The sequence below is a fragment of the Rhipicephalus microplus genome, unplaced genomic scaffold, assembly GCF_043290135.1.
Source record: "Rhipicephalus microplus isolate Deutch F79 unplaced genomic scaffold, USDA_Rmic scaffold_202, whole genome shotgun sequence".
In the NCBI taxonomy this organism is placed as follows: Eukaryota; Metazoa; Arthropoda; class Arachnida; order Ixodida; family Ixodidae; genus Rhipicephalus; species Rhipicephalus microplus.
The window spans coordinates 115001-127500 of record NW_027464773.1 but is presented as its reverse complement, the minus strand read 5'-3'; the positions used below and the strand labels follow the sequence as shown (position 1 = coordinate 127500).

The 12500-nt window shown below is 60.6% G+C and overlaps 2 non-coding genes across 2 annotated transcripts; both read right to left on the bottom strand.

Annotated features, from left to right (window-relative positions):
* Nucleotides 1–327: 327 nt before the first annotated feature.
* On the bottom strand, nucleotides 328–480 carry LOC142792054 (5.8S ribosomal RNA). The gene has a single exon (XR_012890611.1). It is a non-coding gene; the product is annotated as a 5.8S ribosomal RNA (ribosomal RNA).
* Nucleotides 481–2199: 1719 nt separating this feature from the next.
* LOC142792062 (small subunit ribosomal RNA) lies at nucleotides 2200–4014 on the bottom strand. Its single transcript, XR_012890619.1, has one exon. It is a non-coding gene; the product is annotated as a small subunit ribosomal RNA (ribosomal RNA).
* Nucleotides 4015–12500: the final 8486 nt, after the last annotated feature.

Below are 12500 nucleotides of genomic sequence, written 5' to 3'. Positions count from 1 at the left end.
GTTAAAGTTGCGCGTCCGTGGCTCTCGCAGCTCTTGCGCGCCCGGTCGCAGAGAGGAGTACGCAACCTCGACCGCACTTTCCCTGCAGGCTTCCTTCCGACTCGAAGTCCTGCGGCGGTCTCAACGAGGTGCCACATCCTCAATGCAGTCGGTCGCCCCCGTTTCGGTTGGGCTCTGGCACGACGGTCGCCACCGTCTCGCCCTTGAGTGGCCGCTGTTGGCGCTCGCTGTGAGGTGTTCAGCGTGCTGTCCGTGTTGCCGACGCGGTCAAAACGAGTCGACGGCTCACGTTCCCTTGTGCGCCGAAGGCTCTCTTGATATGTGATCCGACCCTCAGACAGACGAAGCCAAGGGAAGACCCAAGGCCGCAATGTGCGTTCAAAGAATCAGTGCTCAGTGTGTCCTGCAATTCACACCAAGTCTCGCAGCTGGCTGCGTTCTTCATCGACCCGAGAACCGAGTGATCCACCGCTTAGAGTCGTGAAAAAGTGTTTGTTCAATTCCGTACAGTCAAAACCAAACGTTTCTGGCACTCGGCCAAACAGTGGCCAAGAAGGGCGCTTTTCAGCGCACGCTTGGACTCCAAAACTCTGCCGCGCCTTTTTCGGCTGCCGCAAATCGAGCAAACGGTGTGTTTCGGACGGCGTTTCGCTTTCGCTACTTGCGAGTGCTTTCGTGGTCCACCCCTCTATAAATACTCGGGAGGCGTCGAAGCCGGTTCTCCAAGCCGGACCCGTAGGTATCGTTGTGTGCTCGCTCTCATTGGCCCGCCTAACCAGAAAATGCCTGCGGTACACCCATTTGGATAAGAGTGCACGCAGATGCGGGCCTCGACGGCTACACATTTCCTCGGGCGGCCGCCTCCCGGCCTCCGTGGAGCGCGGGATGCACGGTCCCATCGACAAGCCTCTCCCGTTTTTACCGTGGCGTCGCGGTTCACCACGGCAGGCGGGTCGGTCTCCTCCGCATAAAAAGGGGGACCCCCGCTTTTTGTTCCACGAAATCGCACAAGCTTTTTTCGCATCCACGGTTTGCCACCGCACACCAAAATGCCGATCCGGCTGCCTACTTTAGCCAACAGGTGGAGCCAGGCGCGCCGTACTTGCGCGGCACTTCCCACGTCCACCGAAGACGGTGCCAAGGACCACTTTCGGCGCCGGAGCCGCGTACGAGCCTACTCGAGGCGGAAGAACGAAGCCAGCAAGGGCCTGGCCGCAAGTGCGTTCAATTGTCGGGACGTCCAAGTCCCTCGTTCTTCCGTGCTTCCTCTTTCGGCAAGTCGTTGCGGCACCTTCCCAAAGCGCGCAGACCCGCTAATCGCGACGAGCGCGACGTGGCCGTGCCGCCTTTCCCTCGGCAGCAAGCAAAACGCCTGGCAACGTCGACGCTCCCCTAACCGCGATCTCGCACCGTGTTTCGTGTGGCGAATTCAAAAGCCGGCCGGCGCTGCTGCAACCATTACGGTCGGTACGCATACGCCGCGGAGGGCGGGACGGTCATCGGAGCGTGCGGTTCCTCCATCGAGTACTGCGCACCTCGGCCGTCGCATCGCCGTGCCATGACCGGCCGCGCGTCAACGCGAACCGGTGCCAGCGAGATCCCTCGCCTGCAAGAACCGACCGGCAGCCTCCGTCACCCGAGGACGCGGAGGCGCTTGCCGCGGACGGCGGGACGGTATGCACTGGTGCACAGCGGACCCGTCACATCGCCAGTTCCTTGACCGACCGCCGACGCTTGTGCCGTTCCTCTCGTACTTGGCAGTCGCCGCGCGATTGTCGGGTCTCGTTCTTGCACGCTCGAACGGTCGGGAGGGCACTCGGCTGGCGTTTCGGGAACGCGCAGCCTCGCCTTCTACCGACGTAACCACGACTCGCCGTTCGCGCTCCGCCGCTCCTGTTTACAGTACTAGGCGGTCCCGCAGCGGTCGGGTCGCGCATTTCGAGCGCTTCGAGCCACGGTGCAGTGGCGGGTCGAAAGCCGACCTATGAGTGCGTTGCGCCGTTTGTACCCGCGTCCGCCACCTGGCCGACCGTCCAAGGTCGCGGTGTTGGCGTCCGCTGGGCGCAACAATTTGTCACGGGGTGCCGCTCCACATTCAGGCAGCCCCGTGGGGAAAAGCCGACCCCGCGTCCAAACGGGGTCAGCGGCAGAAAGTGTCGGGCGCAGACGCAGCTGAGGCGCTCACCCTTCACAATCCGTTAATGATCCTTCCGCAGGTTCACCTACGGAAACCTTGTTACGACTTTTACTTCCTCTAAATGATCAAGTTTGGTCATCTTTCCAACAGACCGGCGCAACCGAAAGGCCGCGCCGGACATCGGTCCGAAGACCTCACTAAATCATTCAATCGGTAGTAGCGACGGGCGGTGTGTACAAAGGGCAGGGACGTAATCAACGCGAGCTTATGACTCGCGCTTACTGGGAATTCCTCGTTCAAGGGGCACAATTGCAAGCCCCTATCCCAATCACGAAAGAAGTTCCACGGGTTACCCAGTCTTTTCAGACAGGGATAAAGACACGCTGCTTCCTTCAGTGTAGCGCGCGTGCGGCCCCGGACATCTAAGGGCATCACAGACCTGTTATTGCTCTGTTTCGTGCGGCTAGGAGCCGCTTGTCCCTCTAAGAAGGTTGTAAGGTGCTGGGAACCCCGCACCTATTTAATAGGCTAGAGTCTCGTTCGTTATCGGAATTAACCAGACAAATCGCTCCACCAACTAAGAACGGCCATGCACCACCATCCACCGAATCAAGAAAGAGCTCTCAATCTGTCAATCCTCCCAGTGTCCGGGCCGGGTAAGTTTTCCCGTGTTGAGTCAAATTAAGCCGCAGGCTCCACTCCTGGTGGTGCCCTTCCGTCAATTCCTTTAAGTTTCAGCTTTGCAACCATACTTCCCCCGGAACCCAAATACTTTGGTTTCCCGGAAGCTGCCCGCCGAGTCATTTGAGTAACTCAGGCGGATCGCTGGTTGGCATCGTTTATGGTCAGAACTAGGGCGGTATCTGATCGCCTTCGAACCTCTGACTTTCGTTCTTGATCAATGAAAACATTCTTGGCAAATGCTTTCGCAGTAGTTCGTCTTGCGACGGTCCAAGAATTTCACCTCTAGCGCCGCAATACGAATGCCCCCGTCCGTCCCTCTTAATCATTACCTCGTATTCCAAAAACCAACAGAACAGAAACGAGGTCTTGTTCTATTATTCCATGCAAGTTTATTCAGGCGACTCGCCTGCGTTGAGCACTCTAATTTTTTCAAAGTAAAAGCACCGGCCATCTCGAGGCACACAATGAAGTGCACCAAGAAAGAACCGGCATGATGTTCAGTCCGAGCCGTCGCATCGGGTAGATGCACTACTCGTCTGGAACTGAGATCCAACTACGAGCTTTTTAACCGCAGCAGCTTTAGTATACGCTATTGGAGCTGGAATTACCGCGGCTGCTGGCACCAGACTTGCCCTCCAATTGATCCTCGTTAAAGGATTTAGAGTGTACTCATTTCAATTACGGGGCCTCAAAAGAGTCCCGTATTGTTATTTTTCGTCACTACCTCCCCGTGCCGGGAGTGGGTAATTTGCGCGCCTGCTGCCTTCCTTGGATGTGGTAGCCGTTTCTCAGGCTCCCTCTCCGGAATCGAACCCTGATTCTCCGTTACCCGTAACAACCATGGTAAGCAAGTAACCTACCATCGAAAGTTGATAAGGCAGACACTTGAAAGAAACGTCGCCGGCTCGTGGCCATGCGATCAGCACAAAGTTATCCAGAGTCACCACACAATACGGGCCGAAACCCGATCGATCTTGGTCTAATAAAAGCACCCGTTACCCAAAGGGCTCCAGGCTCACTGCATGTATTAGCTCTAGAATTGCCACAGTTATCCAAGTAGGAAGAAACGATCTAAGGAACCATAACTGATTTAATGAGCCATTCGCGGTTTCGCCTTATTTCGGCATGTACTTAGACATGCATGGCTTAATCTTTGAGACAAGCATATGATTACTGGCAGGATCAACCAGGTAATCGTTCGACTGCGCGTCCGTCCTCGCCTTCGGCGGGCCGGACGCAGTCTGTGTGCGGCGGAGGCCACCTTCAGGCGCCCCAACACGCTTATTTTGCACTCCGAGATGACGGCGTTCGAGCTCGCTACGGCACAACCTTCCCGAAAGACGAGTGGGAGCCGTGCGGCAAGAAGCACGTTCATGCTCGCTCTTTTTCGTTGCATCGACTCGGTCGCGCCGTGCGGGTTGCCCAAGCCCGCTGCACTGTCGGTGGACCGGCCGGAACTAGCAACGGAGCCGAGACTGCAAAGCCGCCAGACGACGGGTCACGCCCGCGTCTTCGGCGCTTTCGCATCTGAATCGCCCGAGGACGACACGGAACACACCTCGATATCGTGGTAAAACGGCACCGTCCGACAACCAGCCCCTAACGCATCAAGCGGATGAGGCTGCAGACGACTGCCGTGGATTCCCCTGGAGCAGACCCGAGGACACGCTTGACGAGGCCGAAGCCCGCCGCATATCAGACACCCGGTCGCTTTCGCGTACGCCGCTCACGAGAACCCCCACATAATAGCAGCGATAAGTACCCAGACCTCCTTGGGCACTAATACGAGCGTACTCGAGAAAATTTCACCGCGGGTGTGCCCCGAAACGTGTGGCACGTTGAGCGTGCCACAAGTCTACGTCGCTCTCAAACCCGCCGAGGTCGTAGAATTTGCGACCCTACTCACGAAATTCCCACCGAGGATACGGCCGCAAACGTACCGCACCTTGGGTAGGCCACGAGTTTGTGCAACACTACGCTGACGGCACAGCACCGAGGTCGTGCGCGCACGCACGGGAAAATTCCGCCGCGGTTTCTGCCGAAAACGTGAGGCACCACGACTCTCCGCAAGTTCGCGTCGACTGCGAAAGACCGAAGTCGTGAACGACGTGTCCGCTACTCGCCGCCGACACGCTGGACACCAAACGTACAACGACTCGACGGCGTCGTAGAGGCCCACGACGCGGTTTTCCTTAACGACGTCTCGGCGTGGCACCGACAGGTTAGAACGGCCGACCAACGTTCCCTGTCCGCCGTTCGGCTCAGTCGAAGGGCTCGGCGACTTCGGCAACGCTGCGAAGCCGCACGGTGACGCACGCCATGTCCCCATTTTTTTTTTTTTTCTTTCTGCGTCTGCCGGGGTGCCCCTATAATAGCAGCGATAAGCACCCAGACCGCCGTGGGTCGCTCGCCCCGGCTGACGTGGTTTTTCGTACTCCTGCGGCGGTCGCCGTCAAGCACGTCCAAATACGCTACTTTCGTGGGCGCATTCACGCTCTTTCGCTTCGCCGGAGTGCCAGCACTCACTCTGCCAAAAACGGCGAACATCCGAGCGGCGGTTCCCACTTTTGCGTCGGCGTCGCAAACCCCGCCCCGGCAGACGAGGTTTGCCGTACTCGTGCGACGGTGGCCGGCGGGCACGTCGAAAGACGCCGATATCGTGCGCGAATTGGCGCACCTTGGCTTCACCGGAGTGCCGCCACTGACTCCTCCAAAAACGGCGAAGATCCGAGCGGCGCTTCCCACTTTCGCATCGGCGTCCCGAACTCCGCCCCGGCTGACGCGGTTTACCGTACTCGTGCGACGGTCGCCGGCGAGCACGTGGAAAGACGCCGATATCGTGCCCGAATCGGCTCCGTTCGGCTTCGCCGGAGTGCCAGCACTGGCTCGGCGAAAGACGACGAACATCCGAGCGACGGTTCTCACTATTGCGTACGCGTCGCAAACCCCGCCCCGGCAGACGCACTTTGCCGTACTCGTGCGACGGTCGCCGGCGAGCACGTAGAAAGACGCCGATATCGTGCCGGAATCGGCCCCGTTTGGCTTCGCCGGAGTGCCAGCACTCACTCGGCCACAAACGGCGAACATCCGAGCGGCGGTTCCCACTTAGCCGTCGGCGTCCCGAACTCCGCCCCGGCAGACGCGGTTGCCGAGCTCGTGCGACTAGCGACCGCGAAGCCGTCTCGCGACGCCGCTTTCGTGCGCGGCTCCCACTGCGACCTGGGTCACCCGAGGTCGACGAGCAAGAAAGAATGTCGAAAAAAAATTTTTTTTTTTTTGCGTCTGCCGGGGTGCCCCTATAATAGCAGCGATAAGCACCCAGACCGCCATGGGTCGCTCGCCCCGGCTGACGTGGTTTTTCGTTTTCCTGCGGTGGTCGTCGTCAAGCACGTCCAAACACGCCACTTTCGTGGGCGCATTCGCGCTCTTTCGCTTCGCCGGAGTGCCAGCACTCACTCTGCCAAAAACGGCGAACATCCTAGTGGCGGTTCCCACTTTTGCGTCGGCGTCGCCAACCCCGCCCCGGCATACGCGGTTTGCCGTACTCGTGCGGCGGTGGCCGGCGGGCACGTCGAAAGACACCGATATCGTGCGCGAGTCGATGCTTCTTGGTCTCGCAGGAGGGCCGCCACTCACTCCTGCAAAAACGGCGAAGATCCGAGCGGCGCTTCCCACTTTTTCGTCGGCATCGCAAACCTCGCCCCGGCAGACGCGCTTTGCCGTACTCGTGCGACGGTCGCCGGCGAGCACGTCGAAATACGCCGATATCGTGCCCGAATCGGCCCCGTTTCGCTTCGCCGGAGTGCCAGCACTCACTCGGCCAAAAACGGCGAACATCCGAGCAGCGGTACCCACTTAGCCGTCGGCATCCCGAACTCCGCGCCGGCTGACGCGGTTGCCGAGCTCGTGCGACTAGCGACCGCGAACGCGTCTCGCGACGCCGCTTTCGTGCGCGGCTCCCATTGCGACCTGGGTTACCCGAGCTCGACCAGCAAAAAAGAAGGTCGAAAAAAAATTTTTTTTTTCTGCGTCTGCCGGGGTGCCCCTATAATAGCAGCGATAAGCACCCAGACCGCCGTGGGTCGCTCGCCCCGGCTGACGTGGTTTTTCGTACTCCTGCAGCGGTCGCCGTCAAGCACGTCCAAATACGCCACTTTCGTGGGCGCTTTCGCGCTCTTTCGCGTCGCCGGTGTGCCAGCACTCACTCTGCCAAAAACGGCGAACATCCTAGTGGCGGTTCCCACTTTTGCGTCGGCGTCGCCAACCCCGCCCCGGCATACGCGGTTTGCCGTACTCGTGCGGCGGTGGCCGGCGGGCACGTCGAAAGACACCGATATCGTGCGCGAGTCGATGCTTCTTGGTCTCGCAGGAGGGCCGCCACTCACTCCTGCAAAAACGGCGAAGATCCGAGCGGCGCTTCCCACTTTTTCGTCGGCATCGCAAACCTCGCCCCGGCAGACGCGCTTTGCCGTACTCGTGCGACGGTCGCCGGCGAGCACGTCGAAATACGCCGATATCGTGCCCGAATCGGCCCCGTTTCGCTTCGCCGGAGTGCCAGCACTCACTCGGCCAAAAACGGCGAACATCCGAGCAGCGGTACCCACTTAGCCGTCGGCATCCCGAACTCCGCGCCGGCTGACGCGGTTGCCGAGCTCGTGCGACTAGCGACCGCGAACGCGTCTCGCGACGCCGCTTTCGTGCGCGGCTCCCATTGCGACCTGGGTTACCCGAGCTCGACCAGCAAAAAAGAAGGTCGAAAAAAAATTTTTTTTTTCTGCGTCTGCCGGGGTGCCCCTATAATAGCAGCGATAAGCACCCAGACCGCCGTGGGTCGCTCGCCCCGGCTGACGTGGTTTTTCGTACTCCTGCAGCGGTCGCCGTCAAGCACGTCCAAATACGCCACTTTCGTGGGCGCTTTCGCGCTCTTTCGCGTCGCCGGTGTGCCAGCACTCACTCTGCCAAAAACGGCCAACATCCGAGCGGCGGTTCCCACTTTTGCGTCGGCGTCGTAAACCCCGCCCCGGCAGACGCGGTTTGCCCTACTCGTTCGACGGTCGCCGGCGAGCGCGTCGAAAGACGCCGATATCGTGCGCTAATTGGCGCTCCTTGGCTTCTCCGGAGTGCCGCCACTCACTCCTCCAAAAACGGCGAAGATCCGAGCGGCGTTCTCCACTTTCGCATCGGCGTCCCGAACTCCGCCCGGGCTGACGCGGTTTACCGTACTCGTGCGACGGTCGCCGCCGGGCACGTCGAAAGACGCCGATATCGTGCCGTAATCGGCCCCGTTTGGCTTCGCCCGAGTGCCAGCACTCACTCGGCCAAAAACGGCGAACATCCGAGCAGCGTTTCCCACTTTCGCATCGGCGTCCCGAAGCCCGCCCCGGCAGACGCGGTTTGCCCTACTCGAGCGACGGTCGCCGGCGATCACGTCGAAAGGCGCCGAATTCGTGCACGAATCGATGCTTCTTGGTCTCGCAGGAGGGCCGCCACTCACTCCTGCAAAAACGGCGAAGATCCGAGTTGCGCTTCCCACTTTTTCGTCGGCGTCCCGAACTACGCCCCGGCTGACGCGGTTTACCGTACTCGTGCGACGGTCGCCGGCGGGCACTTCAAAATACGCCGATTTCGTGGGCGCATTCACGCTGTTTCGCTTCCCCGGAGTGCCAACACTCACTCTGCCGAAAGCGGCGATCATCCGAGCGGCGGTTCCCACTTTTGCGTCGGCTTCGCAAACGGCGCCCCGGCAGACGCGCTCGTGCGACGTACTCGTGCGACGGTCGCCGGCGAGCACGTCGAAAGACGCCGATATCGTGCTCGAATCGACCCCGTTTCGCTTCGCCGGAGTGCTGCCAGTCACGGCGCAGAAAACGGCGAACAAGTGTTTTTTTTTTTTTTTCCTAGAATTTGTGTTATAGAAGGCACATTTGATATCGGACGATAATTTTCAACTTTATCACGCGCACCGATTTTCGTGTAGAGGTTTGCAAGTTTATGGGAATTTCTCCACTTGGAATAATGCGATTTAGTAGTACTACGAGAACTTCATGGATGTACTCAAGGGTACGGGGCAAGTCAGTTACGTCAACACCTGCAGATTTTTTACACTTCAAACTGAAAATTGTTGGTTGTGAGTCCTCGTGTGATATTAAAGGCCGATTCGCTAACACATAGAACAAAGAAAGAAAGGAAGAAAAAACGCCCGCGCTCGCTCAAGAAACCTGGGTTCGCAACAAGTGGCAACAACAAGCAACCGAGCGAGTGCGCCAAAACCCGTGGCGGCCGAACAAACGCGAAGTCCCAACCGCGTCAGCCGGGGCGGCACGGGACAGGAAAAATCACTTCAGCCGGGGCGGCGGGGCACCGAATAAACCTCGTCACCTCGTCGCAGGATAAAAGAGGAAACAAAAAGTCTAAACAGCGTCTGCTGGAGCGAATGCGTAATAAAACAACAACAACAACAAAAAAAAAACACCCGCGCTCAAGAAGTCTGCAATCCTCACAAAAGGCGACTGTGACCGAGCAGCGTCAGCCGGGGCCGTGCGGAAACGGAAAAACCGCGACTACCGGGGCGTCGAGGCACCGAAAAATCCACTTCAGCCGCGGCGAAAAAAAAAAACAAAAAGAAAGACGGAGGGGGGGGGGGGGAACCACGTCTGCCGGGGCGAAGGAAAAAAAAAACGCGTCTGCCGGGGCGAGCCCGGGTGCGGCACCACCGGGAAAACTGTGGCAAACAGACATGGCGATCGAGTGAGTGGGCCGCCAGCCAGGCTCAGCCAAAAAGTGCAAAGTCCGAACTGCGTCAGCCGGGGCGGCAAAAACCGCGTCAGCCGGGGCGGCGCAAAAAACCGCGTCTGCCGGGGCGGCACGAAACCGCGTCAGCCGGGGCGGGGCGAAAACTGCGTCAGCCGGGGCGAAAAGAAAAAAAAAAACGCGTCTGCCGGGGCAAGCCCGGGTGCGGCACCACCGGGAAAACTGTGGCAAACAGACATGGCGATCGAGTGAGTGGGCCGCCAGCCAGGCACAGCCGAAAAGTGCAAAGTCCGAACCGTGTCAGCCGGGGCGACGCAAAAACCGCGTCAGCCGGGGCGGCGCGAAAACCGCGTCAGCCGGGGCGGCACGAAACCGCGTCAGCCGGGGCGGCGCGAAAACTGCGTCAGCCGGGGCGGCGCGAAAACCTCGTCAGCCGGGGCGAGCGAAAAGGGGGGGGGGGGGGGAACCACGTCTGCCGGGGCGAAAGAAAAAAAAAACGCGTCTGCCGGGGCGAGCCCGGGTGCGGCACCACCGGGAAGACTGTGGCAAACAGACATGGCGATCGAGTGAGTGGGCCGCCAGCCAGGCTCAGCCCAAAAAGTGCCAAGTCCGAACTGCGTCAGCCGGGGCGGCAAAAACCGCGTCAGCCGGGGCGGCGCGAAAACCGCGTCTGCCGGGGCGGCGCGAAAACTGCGTCAGCCGGGGCGAGCCCGGGTGCGGCACCACCGGGAAAACTGTGGCTAACAGACATGGCGATCGAGTGAGTGGGCCACCAGCCAGGCTCAGCCAAAAAGTGCCAAGTCCGAACTGCGTCAGCCGGGGCGGCAAAAACCGCGTCAGCCGGGGCGGCGCAAAAAAACCGCGTCTGCCGGGGCGGCACGAAACCGCGTCAGCCGGGGCGGCGCGAAAACTGCGTCAGCCGGGGCGAAAGAAAAAAAAAACGCGTCTGCCGGGGCGAGCCCGGGTGCGGCACCACCGGGAAAACTGTGGCAAACAGACATGGCGATCGAGTGAGTGGGCCGCCAGCCAGGCACAGCCGAAAAGTGCTAAGTCCGAACTGCGTCTGCCGGGGCGGCACGAAACCGCGTCAGCCGGGGCGGCGCGAAAACCGCGTCTGCCGGGGCGGCACGAAACCGCGTCAGCCGGGGCGGCGCGAAAACTGCGTCAGCCGGGGCGAGCCCGGGTGCGGCACCACCGGGAAAACTGTGGCAAACAGACATGGCGATCGAGTGAGTGGGCCGCCAGCCAGGCACAGCCGAAAAGTGCTAAGTCCGAACTGCGTCTGCCGGGGCGGCACGAAACCGCGTCAGCCGGGGCGGCGCGAAAACCGCGTCTGCCGGGGCGGCACGAAACCGCGTCAGCCGGGGCGGCGCGAAAACTGCGTCAGCCGGGGCGAGCCCGGGTGCGGCACCACCGGGAAAACTGTGGCAAACAGACATGGCGATCGAGTGAGTGGGCCGCCAGCCAGGCACAGCCGAAAAGTGCTAAGTCCGAACTGCGTCAGCCGGGGCGGCAAAAACCGCGTCAGCCGGGGCGGCGCAAAAAACCGCGTCTGCCGGGGCGGCACGAAACCGCGTCAGCCGGGGCGGCGCGAAAACTGCGTCAGCCGGGGCGAAAGAAAAAAAAACGCGTCTGCCGGGGCGAGCCCGGGTGCGGCACCACCGGGAAAACTGTGGCAAACAGACATGGCGATCGAGTGAGTGGGCCGCCAGCCAGGCACAGCCGAAAAGTGCTAAGTCCGAACTGCGTCTGCCGGGGCGGCACGAAACCGCGTCAGCCGGGGCGGCGCGAAAACCGCGTCTGCCGGGGCGGCACGAAACCGCGTCAGCCGGGGCGGCGCGAAAACTGCGTCAGCCGGGGCGAGCCCGGGTGCGGCACCACCGGGAAAACTGTGGCAAACAGACATGGCGATTGAGTGAGTGGGCCGCCAGCCAGGCACAGCCGAAAAGTGCTAAGTCCGAACTGCGTCTGCCGGGGCGGCACGAAACCGCGTCAGCCGGGGCGGCGCGAAAACCGCGTCTGCCGGGGCGGCACGAAACCGCGTCAGCCGGGGCGGCGCGAAAACTGCGTCAGCCGGGGCGAGCCCGGGTGCGGCACCACCGGGAAAACTGTGGCAAACAGACATGGCGATCGAGTGAGTGGGCCGCCAGCCAGGCACAGCCGAAAAGTGCTAAGTCCGAACTGCGTCAGCCGGGGCGGCAAAAACCGCGTCAGCCGGGGCGGCGCAAAAACCGCGTCTGCCGGGGCGAAATAAAAAAAAAAAACAAAGAAAAAAGCCCGCGCTTAATCAAAAGAAAACAAAGAAAAAAGCTTGCGCTTAATCAAAAGAAAACAAACAAAAAAAGTTCGCGCTTAAGCCTGGCGGTGGAACCACCGGGGCAAACAGACCTGGCGATCGAGTGAGTGGGCCGCCAGCCGGGGTGAGCCAAAAAGTGCAAAGTCCGAACCGCGTCAGCCGGGGCGACGCAAAAACCGCGTCAGCCGGGGCGGCGCGAAAACCGCGTCAGCCGGGGCGGCGCGAAAACCGCGTCAGCCGGGGCGGCGCAAAAACCGCGTCAGCCGGGGCGGCGCAAAAACTGCGTCAGCCGGGGCGGCACGGAAAAACGAAAACCGCGTCAGCCGGGGCGGCACGGAAAAACGAAAACCGCGTCAGCCGGGGCGACATCAAAATGAGGAAAAAAAAAAAACTGCCTTAGGACACCTGCGTACACTTTCATGCGTTTGGGCATATCTCTCTGTAACACGCGCGCCCCTCGTTACGCGCGGCACTCTGTTTTCTCCGACACCCATATTTCGGCGGCATGTGGCACGCGCGCCCGTCCCTACGCACGGCACACCGCAGTGCTTTCTCGATATTTTTCTTTTCCTCCAACACCGTCATCTATAGGCTTTTAGTGACCTGTTGCTCGTGGCACAAGTTCGCTAGCTC